The sequence below is a fragment of the Scyliorhinus torazame genome, unplaced genomic scaffold (genome assembly GCF_047496885.1).
Source record: "Scyliorhinus torazame isolate Kashiwa2021f unplaced genomic scaffold, sScyTor2.1 scaffold_1806, whole genome shotgun sequence".
In the NCBI taxonomy this organism is placed as follows: domain Eukaryota; kingdom Metazoa; phylum Chordata; class Chondrichthyes; order Carcharhiniformes; family Scyliorhinidae; genus Scyliorhinus; species Scyliorhinus torazame.
This window is the reverse complement of record NW_027309533.1, coordinates 9,495-28,252: the sequence shown is the minus strand read 5'-3', so window position 1 is coordinate 28,252 and position 18,758 is coordinate 9,495. Positions and strand designations below refer to the sequence as shown.

The 18,758-nt window shown below is 48.9% G+C and overlaps 1 long non-coding RNA gene across 1 annotated transcript; it reads right to left on the bottom strand.

Annotated features, from left to right (window-relative positions):
- Positions 1 to 215: 215 nt before the first annotated feature.
- On the bottom strand, positions 216 to 12,477 carry LOC140407682 (uncharacterized). Its single transcript, XR_011939755.1, has 2 exons — positions 9,212 to 12,477; positions 216 to 1,752 (listed from the first exon to the last, which is right to left on the bottom strand). It is a non-coding gene; the product is annotated as an uncharacterized lncRNA (long non-coding RNA).
- Positions 12,478 to 18,758: the final 6,281 nt, after the last annotated feature.

Here is an 18,758-nt window from a genome sequence, read left to right as displayed (position 1 = left end):
AGATGACATGGTTAAGAGCAAAGAAAGGGGCCATCTGGGATGGGCTAGGTACAGAGTGGAATTGAAGGGGCAGGCGTTAAGTGGTGTTGCTCGTTTTAGCCTTAGTTTACTTATTCTTATTCTGTCACCTTTGCTCAAGAGTCGGCAGGTATCTTTCTGATACCGCCACGTGGTTCAAGTCCGAGTAATGATGAATAATCCAACACACCGCTTAGTAAGAGTTAAATCAACGCTCATTTATTATATACAGCAATCAATACTTATACAATAATTCTACTTCTAAACTACTACCTACCACTAACAGGCCAATACTTAACTTTGGAAATGGCCCACCAGGTCAGGGAAACGAATGGTCTTTCGAATTGGTTCTGAGCCTGCGGGATTCAAAAGCTGGTACAGGTCGATAGTCAGGAGTGTCTATCTGGTAGCGATCTTTGGAGTAAAACTTACGGTTCCTTTCAGCAAGGGTCTCGAAGGGTGCGGAGAGGATAAGAAGGGTCGAGTTGAACATGGCCCCTATTCTTATAGTCCCCAGGGGCTTCCCGCCTCTCGGGGCGGATCTTGTACCTGGTTCCAAGTGATTGGACTTGGTCCCAGTCACTTGGTTCGATCTGCTCCAATACTGGAGCGATTCCTTGATCGAGGGGTGGTCGTTTACCTCTCTTTGTGTCAGCTCCTGCTGGCGCCGAAAGGTCTGGGTCGGCTTTATGTTGCTAATTTGTAGCAATTGTTCCCGGGGATGGCTGATTAAAATGCAGATGGCTGGGGTGTTGTGATGTTGATGGCTGCAGGTATCGGTCTGGTCTGGCTTCTCCAGAGGCGAATACACTGTTTTACCTGCAGCTGTCTGTTTGAGTCCTGTTGACTGATTTTCCCATCAGCCTCTTCCGTTCGCCATTTTAAATCGGGGTTTGGCCATTCTAATCGGGAGTCCGCCATTTTACACGGCTACATTCTCTCCTTGTGATCCTAACGCGAAGCGTGAAGGATCACATCAATTTGTTACTTTCCATTCCCTGACCAGGGGGGACACCTCCGACATGGCCTCTGCTCTGACCATAGCTATGCACAAAAATTTTAACTAACAATTCTAAGGGCGCTATGTCAGACAGGGACATGCATTACAAAATAACAAACTTGGAACCTCTAACTTATCCTTATTACACTACACTCACTAAACATTTCATTACCCTATCTTCCTCAAACATACAACAAAATCACATCATTCCATAATCTTTCCTGGCTTGGCAGTCAAGCTCAGGATCATGCAATGCTTTTCATGAAAGTTTGTACATTTCTTTATTTACAGTAATAACGCAAGTGAATGCACTTTATTATTTTGTTATAGATCGCGGGGGTTAGGGGTCTGTTCGTAACCGAATATAGGGGATCTGATGCTATATAGCGGGTTTCGAGCGGGGTAGGCTCTCCTTCTCCATTTACGTAGGCGCATAGTCTGCACTATACAGCAAAGTATCGCCAACGCTAACAGTGCTTCGATCACGTAGGACAGGGAGTACCAGGTTATGAACCTGGCACACCAGGATGATGCAGTGTCGCTGGTGACTGGGCTCTGGGTACTGCGGGGCAGTGAAACATTAATGGCTGGGGGGTTTGAAGTCATGGGGTTCGCGTTCACGCGCAACCAAGTGTCCAAAATTAAAATGTTGATCACGATGAAGGAAGTCCTCATGGCTGTCTTCTTTCCTTTTCTTTCTTTGGGTTCTCTTTATGTTCTCCGGTCCTGGAGTTCTGTAGAAACAAGCATAGTCTCTGTAACTATCTTTGTTTAATACCTGGTATGCTAGTGTGTCTGTCCTTTGGTGCCAATTATTCCCTTATAATTGGTCACTATGTGTGACTCCCCTATTTTTTTTCAAAACCAAATTTTAGGACACGGCACACATCCCAATCATGAACCAGTGCTGATTTACCATCCAAATGTTCTAGGATGTAAATAGCAGATGGCGGCAACCTAAAGGTTACCAAAACAAACAAAAACTTTTTGAAATAAAAAATGTCAAATGAGGTGCGTATGGGCCGCGACGGGTAAGCTTTGGATGGAGTCCCCGGGTAGGACGGCTACCAATGCCGTATCTCCCCTACCCGAGCGTGATTGACCAGCGGGGGGGTCCCCAGGCAGGGCGGGTCTCACGCCGTTTCTCCACTGCCTGAGCAACCGACAAGAAGGGGCAAAAATGTAGTCATCGTGGTGGGGCTGCCGTAGTGGTTCAGTCCTTCGAACCAGAAGGGCAGTTACGATCGGGCGTCTGATACCCGAACATGTATCAGCTGAACAGCTAGTTCCTCTGAACGAGTGTGTGGTCTGTTGACCAGTATCTGCAGATAAGCTAGTTCCGCTGAACAAGCGTGTGGCCACGGTGGGTCTCTGAGGGCAAGTCCTCAGAGGTTTCGGCAGAATGGGTGTGTGGCAGTGAGAAAAATTCTCCTGTCAGACATACAACATTTAACAAACTTACTAACATCATAAAACATTCTGCAGGTTCCATCAGGAAGGACAACACTTTTCCCAAGTGGTTTCTTTTAAACATCATGTGGACACCTCAGTTCTCAGTTGCGAACAGGGTCGCAAAGGGGTTGGTGGTTTGGGCGTCAGACCTGAGGTCGTCACCTTCTCCCGGGTGCCAAACTCTGGAGTGGATTAGGGCTGAAAGGGCTGCTTGCTGTGAGTTGGAGTTGCTCTCGTCGTTGCGGACAAGTCTGTAGGAGTTGTCGCGGTGCCAATAATTTGTGTCGAGTTGTGTGGGGACCAAGTCGGGTCGTCAGTGTGGTTCGGTGGTCGGTGGTGGGGTTTGTTTAGAAAAGTGATCAGTAAGGGATCACCTGTTTCGTAGTCGGAGTCGCTGGGTGTGGGTCCTGTTGCATGGGGATAGTAGGGAGGCGTGCTGTGGCTATCATCCGAGTCACAGTCGCTGTCTCTGCTGCTGCAGTCTGTGGGTGTTCCAGGGCAGAGTGTATATTTCGCGGGTCGAGTCGGGGTGGAGTCCGTGGCTGGACTGGAAGTGGTGGGGGTTGGTCGGGTTATGTTGGCTGTGGGCGGGGAGTGGACTGCTGCGTCAAGCATGACGTGGTGTGCGTGGTTCGACTGTGTTCCATAAGCCTTTAACTGGTTTATATGAAACCACGCAGTCTTACCATTGGGGTACTTTATTTTGTAAACGGATGGGCTTACTTTGTCCGCAATGGAATACGGACCCGAGTATTTAGGTGACAGGAATGTGCTGGGGTTATATACAGAAAGCATCACTTGCTGTCCGATATCGTACTCCGTTGCATGCACTGTCTTGTCGAAACAAGCCTTGCTCTGTTTCTTTTTGGTGCCCAATTTTACTGCGGCTGCTAACTGAGCCGTTTTTACATTTGCAACTAATTGCTCCACGGCTTTCTTGTGTGTGAGGGCTGTTACTTCGGGCCTGGTCAGGTCTAAACCTAACAAGTATTCTGTCCCTTTCATGGGGCGTCCGGTCATGAGAGTGTGTGGGGTGTAACCTGTGGAGGTGGAAACAGTGTTACGCAAAAACATCAGCGCAAAAGGGAGGACTGAGTCCCAAGTGGTGTTGTTCTGCTGGTCCATTTTTCTGAGGGTGGTTTTTAGGGTCCGATTCATGCGCTCCACGATACCACTCGACTGTGGTTGGTATGCAATGTGGAATTTTTGGGTGATGCCAAATATCGTGAGGACGTTCTGCATGACACGTCCCGTAAAATGGGAGCCTTGGTCAGATTCAATGCTGCGGGGGAGTCCCCATCTTGTAAAGATGTGGTGGGTTAAAATCTTGGCTGTGGTTTTTGCAGTGTTGGTGCGGGCTGGAAATGCTTCCACCCATTTCATAAATGTATCAATTACCACAAGTACATATTTATAGCCATTCCTGCAAGGGGGCAATGGACCTATAAAATCAATCTGGAGGTTAGTCCAGGGGCCATTAAAGGGTCGGGTGTGACTGAGTTGGGCCTTTTTGGCATATCTGTCGGGGTTGTTCTGCGCGCAGATAAGGCAATTTTCAATGTAATGGCTTACATCTTCCTTTAGATTTGGCCACCAACAAAGCTGTTTGAGATGCACTGTAGTGGGATCGATTCCCTGGTGTCCATGACCATCATGGAATAAACAAATCAATTGGTTCCTGTCTTGTTCAGGAACCACATAAAGGGTGTCCTTTAACACCACACCGTCATGTGTGGTCAGTGTATTTCTGAACCTCTCGTAGGAGGCTGGAAACTTGCCTTTCACAATCTCCGCGAGATTGCTGTCCTGCTTCTGGGCCTCTACTAGATCCTCTACTCTAGTCTGTGTGACCTGAACTGCACTCACTGGCGCGCTTTCGGGGGGTTTCCAAAAATACCCAATACTGGAACCTGCCTTAGCCAGTGCGTCAGCTATTACATTTCCTGGGGGGGAGGAACGATGGTGGCTGCGGACTTTTATGATCCCAAAAGTCCTGTTCTGGGCTTTTACTAAAATATGGCGGAGTAATGGGGCTGAGGGGAGTGGTTTTCCTTCTGCGGAAACAAATCCTCTTGCTTCCCACAGGGGCAGAAATTCTGTGAGGCTGTTACAGACATAGAGGCTGTCCGAGTATATGTCTGCTGGGCTGGGGAAGGTATCTGGGTGTTCCACTATGTATGCAATGGCCGCAAGCTCGGCTGCCTGCGCGCCTAAGTGTCCGGGTAGTTTTAACAGTATTTCCTCAAGGGCGCGTCCCTGCGCGTCCTCGACATATATCCCGCAACCTGTTATGCGCTGCCCATCTAAGACTGTGGAAGATCCATCCACATAAATCTTAATGGGTTCACACGTGTCCGGGTGAGGGGGGCTCTGAGATGAATTTCCTATTTTTCTGGGGGGTGTTTTAGCGATAAAGGGGCCTGTGTTGTGGTGTGGAGAGATAATCTCACATTCATGGGGGGTTCCGGGGTACTGCAAATTGTCGGCTAATTATGTGTGTGTCTTTGTCCTTTTTACTGTGATGTCCCGTCCCTGCAAGAGAAGGGTCCATCTAGCTGCGCATATTTGGCTGACGGTACCGTCCTTGAGTCGGCCATCCAGTAAAAGTTGGGTGGGGGTGTGTTTGGTCAGAATTGTGATGGGGTTCAGTCCGGTAATGTATGAAAAATACTGGACTGCCCAGAAAACTGCGAGCAGGTGTCTCTCACAGGCTGGAAATCCCTGCTCCACAGCATCTAAAATTCTGGAGGCGTAAGCTATGGGTCTTAACTGGTCGTGCCGTTCCTGGAGGAGCACGGCTGAAAGGGTGCGGTCTGTGGTCGCTACCTCTATGGCGTAAGGGGAAAGCGGGTCTGGAACTTGTAGTGCGGGGGATGCTATGAGTGCCTGTTTTAAAGAGTCCACAGCATCCGTATGCTGCGGAAGCCATTCCCAGGGGTCTCCTTTCTTTAGGAGGTCTGAGAGGGGTGCTGCCTTGCTGGCGAAACCGTCAATGTGGTTTCGGCAGTAGCCAACCAGTCCTAAAAACAACCGGAGGGCTGAAACGTTCTGAGGAATGGGCAATTTAGCGATCGAGTCAATTCTTTTATGCTCGATCTCGCGTTTACCGTGCGTGATAATTGTTCCCAAATATACCACTTTTTCTTCCAAAATCTGGGCCTTTTTGTGGTTGACTTTACAACCAATTGTATGTAGTAGTTCCAGGAGTTCTGACAGAAGCTCAATGTGCTCTTCCTTAGTGTCTGTCTGCAGTAGTAGATCGTCTACATACTGTACCAGACATTCGGGGCGAGAGAATTTTGCTAGTCCATTTGCCAGCTGTCGGTGGAAAATGGAGGGGGAGTTGTGGAACCTTGTGCCAGGCATGTCCACGTGTACTGCTGTGCTTTAAAGGTGAAGGCAAATTTGTACTGGCACGCCTTTGCCAATGGAATGGACCAGAATCCATTACTGATGTCCAAAACCGTGAAGTAGCGGGAATTGAGTCCATGCTTGAGCATGGTCTCGGGACTTGTTGCTACGGTGGGGGCTGCTGCGGGGGTGACTTTGTTGAACTCCCGATAATCAATGGTCAGGCGCCATGATCCGTCGGGCTTTCTCACTGGCCAAATCGGGGCATTATTAGTGGATGCTACTGATCTAAGTACGCCCTGCTCTAATAAGCTCTCGATAACTTTTAAGATTTCTCCCTCTGTTTCTAGGGGAAATCCGTACTGTTTCTGGGGTCTAGGGTCAGGTCCTGTTACTTGTACGGAGCCAGTCATCCGTCCACAGTCATGCTTGTGGGTCGCGAATGCTGCCCTGTTCCTTTGCAGGACTGCCCTAACCTGCTTGTCCGTGCTAAGCATGGTCAGGTTGAACCAAAATTCGTCTACTGCGCTAATTTTGTTCATATATTCCCCTATGTTGAGCGTTGCGGGGGCTCTTGTGGATTTCGCCAACTTCCAGACACACTGGTTGACTGGATCGAATGATAGGTGGTGGGAATTCATAAAATCAATCCCCAGGATGTGTTCTGCTGTGTGGGGCAGGTCTACTAAAACTATGGGGTGTTTGGTGGTGATGGTTCCGATTTGAATGGGTACAGGGGCTGTGATGTGTCCCTGCTGTGAGTGGCCTGTAAAGCCGCTGAGGGTGATAGTGGCTGTAGTGGGCCACGTGTCTTTTCGAAATAGGGTGGAGGAATTTATGGTGGTGCGGGACCCTCCTGTGTCCCAAAGAAATTCGATAGGCTGTCCCCGAATTTTCGCTGCGACTACGGGTCGTCCTGACCTATCCCAAAGGGTGTCGCAGACCCAACTGGAGGAGCCCGAACACCGTCAGTCCGTTCCAGTCAAGTCCGTCTGATCCGAACGGGCGCTAACGCTATGGATGGGCTCTGTCTTTTTCTTAATCAGAGTGCCTGTCTGTTGGGCTCTCTGTGGCTTTTTAGGGGCATTGCACTCTTTGGCAAAGTGTCCCAACTGTCCGCAGTTGTATCATTCTTGTGACTTGGGTGGGGGGCTGTTCTTTCCCTCATTTACCCATGCGGGGTTGTGATGTGCTCTTACTGCCTGCATGTCTGCGGCGGCTTGCTTTTCTTTGGTGTTTTTAGCTGTGGGTTTACTCTGAACAGATTGCTCCCAAACGCGGGACAATCTTTTAACTACCCACTTCTCGTTATGGGCCTCTTCTGAGGGATCATAACTATTACAGGCATTCTGTCCTGCATCTGTGGCATGGGAGATAAGGGTGCGGGTCCATTTGGCCATGTTGGCTGGGGACAAATGGGCACGGTCTACGTCTCCGAAGACTGCTGCGAAGTGAATCCACAGGCGTCCAGCAAACGCTGTGGCGTGCTCAGACTTCTTCTGTCTACATTTATTGAGGCCATCTACGGGGTCACCCCGGTTATACCCAATCGCATCCAAGATCGCAGTATGCATTTCTGCAAAGGTGCCTCCTCCTACATTCTGTGGGTCGGGAAGGGCTGCTGCTACCGATGGATCTAAGCTTAGAACCATGAGCTTTACATGCTCTCTCTCATCCAGGACGTACATGTTCGCCTGATGTTTGACGGTGGCAAAGAAATGGTGGGGGTCTGCGGCGGGAGGAATGGTGTGATCTTTGCACACGCATCCCGTAATTGGGTCACTGTTAAGGGGGTGGAATATAGAAATTCCGCATCGTCCGATGTGGCTGTGCGGTGGGTGGTTACAGGATTCATTGGAGCCTGAACTACCTGCTGTGTGGGGGGTTGGGGTGCTTTTCTCCTTTGGGGCTTTCCCTGTGCACATGTTCCCTGAACATATCTCTGTGCTGTTTCTTGTAACTCTTCCCAATCAGGGCCGTCTTCCTGGTCTAACTTTTCCCCAAAGGTTTCCTGAAATCCTTTCTGGCCAGAAAGCAGTGATTGAAGGTCTGCAATCTGCTTCCGGCATTTTGCATGATCTATGGTGCTCTGTCTTTGTTCTGTGGTTGCAGCGTGGAGCGCTCTCAAGGCTGCCTTGAGATCACTACATTGTTTCTGTAGCGTCTCCACCTGCTTTTCTGTCGCTTTCCTTACCAGGACTGCACGTTGCGTGTCCTGATAGGCCTTTTCGTACTGTGATTGGAAACTGCTTAAATGCGCCAGACAAGACTGGTGACCCCGTTTGGCGTCAGCCACCTCTTCATCCTTTGCTGCCAATTTCCTCCTTAACTCTAAATTCTCTTTCTCAACCTCGCATACATCGACTTTACTCATCCGATGTATACCCTCAACTTCTTTGCGGAGCGTCTTGACGACCTCCTCTGTGCCTCGCAATTGTGCCAAACAGGACACGATTGCCATCGGCTTGCGAGCTTTTGCTAAGCTCTTTTTATGTATCTCACTCATGTTCTCCCACCAAGTATGCCCTATACCTCCGGGACCTGATTCGTCATTATCGCAGAAATCATTCCACAGAGGCCATCCTTTGCCCTTGAGATATTTCCGTATTTCCTCCTCCCAAAATGGGACACTGTCCCACTCTACTGCTGCTGGTTGCTGCAACCGCAAATTCCTCAGGGTTCATGAGGCGCTGCACTGCCTGCATGGCCATCTTTCCTATCCGCCTGCTTCATTTAAATTTGGAACAGGGGGCATAGGCGGTGTCGTAGATCCGGGTACGGCTTGCGCTAATTTCCAAAAATACAGACTTCCGACAGTTTTGACGCAACAAAAACCTATCAGTTTTACCTTATAGCCCTGTTAGTTACGCATGCATACACACACTTCCGAATTCCGACTATTAATCAGAACTGCTTGAACACTTGTGGTTTTCTGTTTCCAATTGGTTTCTAATTCAAATTTCTTGGGTTCTCCCGGAGTGGTTTTCCACTTCTAGATCGGGTCCCATCAGGATGTCGCCAAAATGTTGCTCGTTTTAGCCTTAGTTTACTTATTCTTATTCTGTCACCTTTGCTCAAGAGTCGGCAGGTATCTTTCTGATACCGCCACGTGGTTCAAGTCCGAGTAATGATGAATAATCCAACACACCGCTTAGTAAGAGTTAAATCAATGCTCATTTATTATATACAGCAATCAATACTTATACAATAATTCTACTTCTAAACTACTACCTACCACTAACAGGCCAATACTTAACTTTGGAAATGGCCCACCAGGTCAGGGAAACGAATGGTCTTTCGAATTGGTTCTGAGCCTGCGGGATTCAAAAGCTAGTACAGGTCGATAGTCAGGAGTGTCTATCTGGTAGCGATGGTTGGAGTAAAACTTACGGTTTCTTTCAGCAAGGGTCCCGAAGGGTGCGGAGAGGAGAAGAAGGGTCGAGTTGAACTTGGCCCCTATTCTTATAGTCCCCAGGGGCTTCCCGCCTCTCGGGGCGGATCTTGTACCTGGTTCCAAGTGATTGGACTTGGTCCCAGTCACTTGGTTCGATATGCTCCAATACTGGAGCGATTCCTTGATCGAGGGGTGGTCGTTTACCTCTCTTTGTGTCAGCTCCTGCTGGCGCCGAAAGGTCTGAGTCGGCTTTATGTTGCTAATTTGTAGCAATTGTTCCCGGGGATGGCTGAATAATATGCAGATGGCTGGGGTGCTGTGATGTTGATGGCTGCAGGTATCGGTCTGGTCTGGCTTCTCCAGAGGCGAATACACTGTTTTACCTGCAGCTGTCTGTTTGAGTCCTGTTGGCTGATTTTCCCATCAGCCTCTTCTGTTCGCCATTTTAAATCGGGGTTTGGCCATTCTAATCGGGAGTCAGCCATTTTACATGGCTACAGTGGGGAAGACGACGGACGGTAGAGGGGATTGGAGGTGCAAGCCTCCGGTAAGGGTGGTAATGTGGAACGTCCGGGGACTGAATGGGCCGGTTAAAAGGTCGCGGGTGTTTGCGCACCTCAGGAGCTTGAAAGCGGGGGTGGTCTTTTTACAGGAGACACACCAGGTTAGGTTAAGGAATGGGTAGGTTGGGCAGGTTTTTCACTTGGGGTTTGATTCGCAATCGAGGGGTGTGGCGATTTTAATGAGCAAAAAAATGGGATTCGTGAGTGCGAAGGAGGTGAGGGATCCAGGTGGGAGATATGTGATTGTGAGTGGGGTATTGGAAGGGGCACCGGTAGTGTTGGTAAATGTGTATGCCCCAAATTGGGATGATGTGGGTTTTATGAGGGGGTTGCTGCCAGCAATCCCGGATTTGGCCCTGAGGGAGGTGCTGGATAGTATCAGGGGTATGAAGTCGGGGAAGGCCCCTGGGCCGGACGGGTACCCGGCAGAATTTTAGAAGGAATTTGCAGCGGACCTGGCACCACAGCTGTTGGGGGCGTTTCATGAAGCACAGGAGAAGGGAGAGTTGCCGGAGACGATTAGTAATAACACTAATCCCCAAAAAAGGGAAGGATCCGGTGGAATGTGGGTCGTCTTGACCCATATCACTTTGAACACGGATGTGAAAGTTTTGGCTAAGTTGTTGGCGGGGAGGATGGAGGATTGTGTCCCGGGGGTGGTTGCAGAAGATCAAACAGGCTTCGTGAGGGGCAGTCATCTCGCCAGTAATATAAGACAGCTGTTGAATGTGGTGATGAATCCGTTGAGAGCTCTGGTACCGGAGGTGGTGGTGTCCATGGACGCGGAGAAAGCATTTGATCGTGTGGAGTGGCTGTACTTGTTCGAAGTTTTGGGAAGGTTTGGGTTTGGGCCGAGATTTGTGGCATGGGTGCGGTTGCTGTATGTGGCGCCAAGAGCGAGGGTGAGGACGAATGATATGAGCTCACAAAGCTTTGACTTACACAGGGGTACGAGGCAGGGGTGCGCGCTGTCGCCGCTGCTGTTTGCGCTGGTCATAGAGCCATTGGCGATGGCTCTCAGGGGGTCGGCAGAGTGGCAGGGGATAATGAGGGGACAGAGGGAGCATCGTGTGTTGCTCTATGCCGATGACCTCCTGCTGTATGTTTCGGATCCGTTGGAGAGTATGGGAAGGATTATGGGCCTGTTGGGGAGGTTTGGAGAGTTCTCGGGATACAAGCTGAATGTAGGGAAAAGCGAGGTATTCCCGGTGAATGAGCTGGCACAGCAGGCTGATTTAGGGGGGATGCCATTTATGGTAGCGAGGGATAGGTTTAGGTACTTGGGGATTCAGGTAGCGAGGGAATGGACGGGGCTCCATAAGCGGAACTTAACGAAGCTGGTGGAGGAGGCCAGGGAGGATCTTAAGAGGTGGGATACACTGCACTTAACGTTGGCGGGGAGGGTCCAAGTGGTGAAAATGAATATTCTGCCGAGGTTCTTGTTTATCTTTCAGGCTCTCGCGATCTTTATACCAAAGGCCTTTTTACGGAAAGTGGACACCATCATCTCTGACTTTGTATGGGTGGGGAAGGTGCCGAGGGTGGGGAGGACCCTGCTACAGAGGCAGCAGGGGGGTTTGGCGTTGCCAAACTTGCTTCATTATTATTGGGCGCCGAATGTGGACAAGGTGCGGCGGTGGTGGGAAGGAGAAGGGGTAGAGAGGGTTAGGATGGAGGAGGAATCTTGTAAGGGGTCTAGTTTGAGGGCTATGGTGACGGCAGCATTGCCAATAGCTCCGAGTAGGTATTCAGGGTGCCCAGTGGTGCAGTCCACGGTGAAGATATGGAATCAGCTGAGGAGGCATTTTAGGGTGGAAGGGATGTCGGTGCTAACGCCAGCGTGCAAGAATCATGGGTTTGAGCCGGGGGGGATGGATAGTGTATGCAGGAGGTGGAGGGAAGTGGGGCTGGTCAAGGCGAGGGATTTGTATTTGGAGGAAGGGCTTGCCAGTCTGGAGGAGCTAAGGGAGAGGGTAGAGCTGCCGAGGGGTAGTGAGTTCAGGTATCTACAGGTTAGGGACTTTGAATGGAAGATCTGGAAGGGGTTCCCTAGATTGCAGGGATACACCTTGCTGAAGCGACTGCTGCTTCCGGATGTGGAAGGGGAGGGAAGAATTGGGATATATATAAGTGGCTGGGGGAGCAGGGAGGCGAGCGGGTGGTGAAGATCAAGGAGAAATGGGAAGCGGAGTTGGGAATGGAGATCAGTTGAGGAGTATGGAGTGAGGCACTGCGAAGGGTAAACGGGACCTCCTCTTGTGCAAGGATGAGCCTGATACAGTTCATGGTGGTGCACAGGGTGCATGTGACTCGGGCGAGAATGAGTGGGTTCTTTCAGGGGGTAGCAGATGAGTGTGAGAGGTGTGGGCGGGGGCCAGCGAATCATGCACACATGTTTTGGGGTTGTGAAAAATTGGGAAGATTCTGGGCGGGAGTGTTCGTGGTCTTAGCCAGGATAGTAGAGGAGGGAGTGGACCTGGACCCTTCGGTGGTGATATTTGGGGTTTCAGAGAAGCCGGAGCTCATGGAGAGGAGGAAGACCGATGTCATGGCCTTCGCCTCTTTGATTGCACGGCGCCAAATTTTGCTGGAGTGGCGGTCAGCATCGCCACTGGGGGTAGCAGCATGGTTGGGTGACCTGTACGACTTCCTGCAGTTAGAGAAGATAAAGTATGAGTTAAGGGGCTCAGCAGGGGAATTCGAGAAAAGGTGGAGGATGTTTGTGACCGTGTTTGAGGAGCTGTTCGTCGCGGGGGGGGGGGGGGGGGGGGGGGCGGGGAGAAAGGAGGAAAATTGGTACAAACTATAGTTGATTGTTGGGAAGAATGTTTCCCAGGGTGTTTATTTGCTGTAACCTACTTTGATACAAGTTTGAATAAAATGTGTTTTAAAAAAACTTTTCACTGTACCTTGGTGCACGTGACAATAAACAAATCAAATCCAATCCAATCTAAACAGGATGAGGAGGGTCTGGGATTGATGTCCCGATCTTGAACTCTCAAACAGAAAATGTTGCCAATAATCAGCAAGTCAGGCTGGCTATGTTTTAGATTGAAGAGGGGGCTTTCTGATGTAAAGTAAAGGTGTACTAGGGAAATGAGTGTGGATCCCCGCACCCTGAAGAGAGGAGAATTGACCACACATCTCTTCCCCCTATTTCCCAAACAGAAAATGCTCCCAATAATCAGCAAGTCAGGCTGAGTCTGCGGCCGCTCTCACCCTTTGAGACCGTCACAATGCACAGCTGATTGACAGCAGCGGCGGACCAAAAGGAAGAGAGGGACGGGGCTGGCGAAGGAGCGGAAGCGGCTGGTCCTCCAACCAATCGGAGTGAACGATTGGGCTGGGAGTGGAGCAGGCGCAGTGAGAGTAATGGCGATAAGCTATTTTGTAGGATGCGGAAACCGTAAGTGGAGAAAAGTCGAGGCGGAGGGGTGAATGGATCCGGCGGGCGAGCGGAAAGTCTTCGTAAGCCTATTGTGTAAACTGGAAACACCGGAAAATAATTTACCAGTTGGCAATTCTCCCTCTGCACCGAGCGCGGCCTCAGATTTCTCCGATTTTCAGATGAGTCGTCATCTTTATTTGGGGCAATATGCAGTGCAGCTCATGCACGATCGCCTTATTCATTGGGGGCAATGTTCTTCAGTCTGTTCAATGGCAGAATGGGAACAACTTATCCATCAAACTGCTTCACACTTTGAGTTACAATGTCTTATTGGTGAAGCAGGGCAACGATATATGTCCAAATCAGTGACAATAATTTGTATTTATATTGTATCTTGAACATAGTAAAACCTTTCAAGTAATTTCACAGAAATGTGCTAAAGTAAGATTTGACAATGAGCCACATAAGAAGATATGAGGGCAGGTGACCAAAAGCTTGGTCAAAGAGGGAGGTTTTAAGTCTGAAGGAGGAAAGTGAGGTGGAGAGGTTTAAGGAAGAAATTCCAGCGCTTGTGACCCGGGCAAATGAAAGAACGGACCCAATGGTGGAGTGATTGAAATAACAAATGTTCAAGAGGCTGGAATTAGATGAGTGCAGAGACCTGGGAGGGCGTGTGGCTGGAGGAGATAACAGAGATAGGGATGGTCACAACCATGGAGGAAAACAAGGAAGAAAGTTTTAAAACATTGAAGCTTCTGATCCTCAAACGTTGTAGGTCAGTCAGCACAGGGGTGATGGGTGAACAGGATTTGTTGCAAGTTAGCATGAAAGTTTCAGAAACATGAGCAAGACTGTGATCGTAGAATTTACAGTGCAGAAGGAGGCCATTCGGCCCATTGAGTCGGCACCTGGAAAGAGCACCCTACCCTATCCCCAGTAACCCCATCCAACACTAAGGGCAATTTTGGATACTTAAGGGCAATTTAGCATGGCCAATCCACCTAACCTGCACATCTTTGGACTCTGGGAGGAATTCGGAGCACCCGGAGGAAACCCACGCACAAACAGGGAGAACGTGCAGACTCTGCACAGACAGTGACCCAAGCCAGGAATTGAACCTGGGACCCTGGAGCTGTGAAACAATTGTGCTAACCACTATGCTACCGTGCTGCCGAGTAATGTTAGGATATGTTAGGGACAGGAGGGGTGTTAATTTAAACCACACTGACTTTGCCACTCTAAACTGAAAGATGTTTCTGATTTGATTCCTCGTGTCTAACCGGTGGCATATGACTCAAAGGGTTAATTTGTTTGGACAAACTACACACACACAAAACGTTGCCTCCTTTTCATTCACGCAGCAACAGACAGAAAGAGAAAAGAAAGATTTACAGTGCAGAGACCACCGAGAATAATTGTGTTTCTTATGAGTTCCAGAGTCCAGAATCAAAATGTGTCTTCAGGGATAATGAGGTGTGAGTTTGTTCGTAACTTCCAGATAGTTCCTTTTGTTCTAGAGTCACAGACCGACATAGATTCAGCCATTTAAAAATATATCTTTTATTAAGGCATTTATACAAACACACAAATAAGAGCAAGATTGTTTAACATAATAAATAATGAACACCCTCTGCTAAACCTCAATCCTCCTTTAAAGAAGTCGATGAATGGCTTACATCTCCGGTGAACCCAGCAACCAACCTTCTCAAGTTTGCACTGAGTGCTGAATTTGGTGCATTTGAATGCTGTAGTAAGAGTTTGGTGACCGAGGGAGTATAAGGCTTCATTTTTATCTAAAGTTTAGTCTTTCTTTTATTTAGTTAATTAACTTAAAAGTTGCTGTTTAGTTTAGAAGGTGAATTTTCAATCAGCTTTAAACAAGCTTCTACTTGTAGGCACTTGCAGCTGGAGCTTGTTAATTAGTTAATTGGATTAGGCCAGTTTTCAGAGGCTAGATTCACAGTATAAAAGTGATCCCCTACAGAGCAGACTTTGTTTGCACTGAGTGCTGAATTTGGTGCATTTGAGTGCTATAGTAAGAGTATGGTGACTGAGGGAGTGCTGAATTTGGTGCATTTGAGTGCTATAGTAAGAGTTTGGTGACCGAGGGAGTTAGGCGAGGAGGGAGTAAGGTGCTCCTTTCATTTTGTTTCCGACATTTCCGCAAAGAGTGAGAAGAGAGCCAGGAGTTTACAGAAAGTGTAGCTGACTGGGAGCAGAGTCGGAGGGCGGAGATCTAGTTAGTCCACAGGGCAGCTATATTCTATCAGGTAAGAGGGGATGGAGGCTAGGCCAGTTGCATGCTCCTCCTGTAGGATGTGGGTGGTGAGGGATACCACCGGTGTCCCCGCTGACTATACCTGCGGGAAGTGCACCCAACTTCAGCTCCTCAAAGACCGTGTTAGGGAACTGGAGCTGAAGCTGGATGAACTTCGGATCATCTGGGAGGCAGAGGGGGTGATTTGAGAAGAGTTACAGGGAGGTAACCACACCCAAGGTACAGGACAAGAATAGCTGGGTTACAGTCGGGGGAAAAAAACAAACAGACAGTGAAGGGATCCCTCGTGGCCGTTCCCCTTCAAAATAAATATACCGTTTTAGATGCTGTTGGAGGGGATGACCTACCGGGGGAAGGCCCTAGCGGCCAGGTCTCTGGCACTGAGTCTGGCTCTGGGGCTCAGAAGGGAAGGGGGGAGAATAGAAAAGCAATAGTTGTAGAAGATTCAATGGTTAGGGGAATAGATAGGAGATTCGGTGATCGCGAGCAAGACTCCCGGACGTTTGTTGCCTCCCGGGTGCCAGGGCCAGGGATGTCTCGGATCCTGTCTTCAGGATCCTTAAGGGGAGGGTGAGCAGCCAGAAGTTGTGGTGCACATTGGTACCAACGACATAGGTAGGAAAAGGGGTGTGGAGGTAATAAACAAGTTTAGGGAGTTAGGCTGGAAGTTAAAAGCCAGGACAGACAGAGTTGTCATCTCTGGTTTGTTTCCGGTGCCACGTGATAGCGAGACTAGGAATAGGGAGAGAGTGCAGCTGAACACGTGGCTGCAGGAATGGTGTAGGAGGGAGGGCTTCAGGTATTTGGATAATTGGAGCGCATTCTGGGGAAGGTGGGACCTGTACAAGCAGGATGGGTTGCATCTGAACCAGAGGGGCACCAATATCCTGGGAGGGAGGTTTTCTAGTACTCCTTCGGGAGGGTTTAAACTAATTTGGCAGGGGAATGGGAAGCAGATTTGTAGTCCAGCAACTAAGGTAGCCGATATTCAGGACGCCAAAGCGTGTAGTGAGGCAGTGGGGAAGGGAACACTGACAAAGGAGAGTACTTGCAGGCACGGAGGTGGGTTGAAGTGTGTATACTTCAACGCAAGAAGCATCAGGAATAAGGTGGGTGAACTTAAGGCATGGATCGGTACTTGGGACTACGATGTGGTGGCCATCACGGAAACTTGGATGGAAGAGGGGCAGAAATGGTTGTTGGAGGGCCCTGGTTATAGATGTTTCAATAGGATTAGGGAGGGTGGTAAAAGAGGTGGGGGGGTGGCATTGTTAATTAGAGATAGTATAACAGCTGCAGAAAGGCAGTTCGAGGAGTATCACCCTACTGAGGTAGTATGGGTTGAAGTCAGAAATAGGAAAGGAGCAGTCACCTTGTCAGGAGTTTTCTATAGGCCCCGCAATAGTAGCAGAGATGTGGAGGAACAGATTGGGAAACAGATTTTGGAAAGGTGCAGAAGTCACAGGGTAGTAGTCATGGGTGACTTTAACTTCCCAAATATTGAGTGGAAACTCTTTAGATCAAATAGCTTGGATGGGGTGGTGTTTGTGCAGTGTGTCCAGGAAGCTTTTCTAACACCGTATGTAGATTGTCCGACCAGAGGAGGAGCAATATTGGATTTAGTACTTGGTAATGAACCAGGGCAAGTGATAGATTTGTTAGTGGGGGAGCATTTTGGAGATAGTGACCACAATTCTGTGACTTTCACTTTTGTAATGGAGAGGGATAGGTGCATGCAACAGGGCAAGGTTTACAATTGGGGGAAGGGTAAATACGATGTTGTCTGACAAGAATTGAAGTGCATAAGTTGGGAACATAGGCTGTCAGGGAAGGACATAAGTGAAATGTGGAACTTGTTCAAGGAACAGGTACTACGTGTCCTTGATATGTATGTCCCTGTCAGGCAGGGAAGAGATGGTCGAGTGCGGGAACCATGGTTGACAAGAGAGGTTGAATGTCTTGTTAAGAGGAAAAAGGAGACTTGTGTAAGGCTGAGGAAACAAGGTTCAGACAGGGCATTGGAGGGATACAAGATAGCCAGGAGGGAACTGAAGAAAGGGATTAGGAGAGCTAAGAGAGGGCATGAACAATCTTTGGCGGGTAGGATCAAGGAAAACCCCAAGGCCTTTTACACATATGTGAGAAATATGAGAATGACTAGAGCGAGGGTAGGTCCGATCAAGGACAGTAGCGGGAGATTGTGTATTGAGTCTGACGAGATAGGAGAGGTCTTGAACGAGTACTTTTCTTCTGTATTTACAAATGAGAGGGGCGATATTGTTGGAGAGGACAGTGTGAAACAGATTGGTAAGATCGAGGAAATACTTGTTAGGAAGGAAGATGTGTTGGGCATTTTGAAAAACTTGAAGATAGACAAGTCCCCCGGGCAGAGCCGTTGGCAATGATCTTTTCGTCCTCACTGTCAACTGAGGTGGTACCAGGGGATTGGAGAGTGGCGAATGTCGTGCCTCTGTTCAAAAAAGGGACTAGGGATAACCCTGGGAATTACAGGCCAGCTAGTCTTACTTCGGTGGTAGGCAAAGTCATGGAAAGGGTACTGAAGGATAGGATTTCTGAGCATCTGGAAAGACACTGCTTGATTAGGGATAGTCAGGAGGTGACCAAGCATGTGGATGAAGGTAAAGCAGTGGATGTAGTGTACATGGATTTTAGTAAGGCATTTGATAAGGTTTCCCATGGTAGGCTTCTGCAGAAAGTGAGGAGGCATGGGATCGTGGGAAATTTAGCCAGTTGGATAACGAACTGGCTAACCGATAGAAGTCAGAGAGTGGTGGTGGATGGCAAATATTCAGCCTGGATCCCAGTTACCAGCGGCGTACTGCATGGGTCCTCTGCTGTTGGTGATTTTCATTAATGACTTGGATGAGGGAGTTGAAGGGAGGGTCAGTAAATTTGCAGACGATATGAAGATTGATGGAATTGTGGATAGTGAGTTGTCGGCTGCAAAGAGACATAGATAGGCTGCAGAGCTGGGCTGAGAAGTGGCAGATGGAGTTTAACCCTGAAAAGTGTAAGGTTGTCCATTTTGGAAGGACAAATATGAATGCGGAATACAGGGTTAACGGTAGAGTTCTTGGCAATGTGGAGGAGCAGAGAGATCTTGGGGTCTATGTTCATACATCTTTGAAAGTTGCCACTCAAGTGGATAGAGCTGTGAAAAGGCCTATGGTGTGCTCGGGTTCATTAACAGAGGGATTGAATTTAAAGCCGTGAGGTGATGATGCAGCTGTACAAAACTTTGGTAAGGCCACATTTGGAGCACTGTGTACAGTTCTGGTCGACTCATTTTAGGA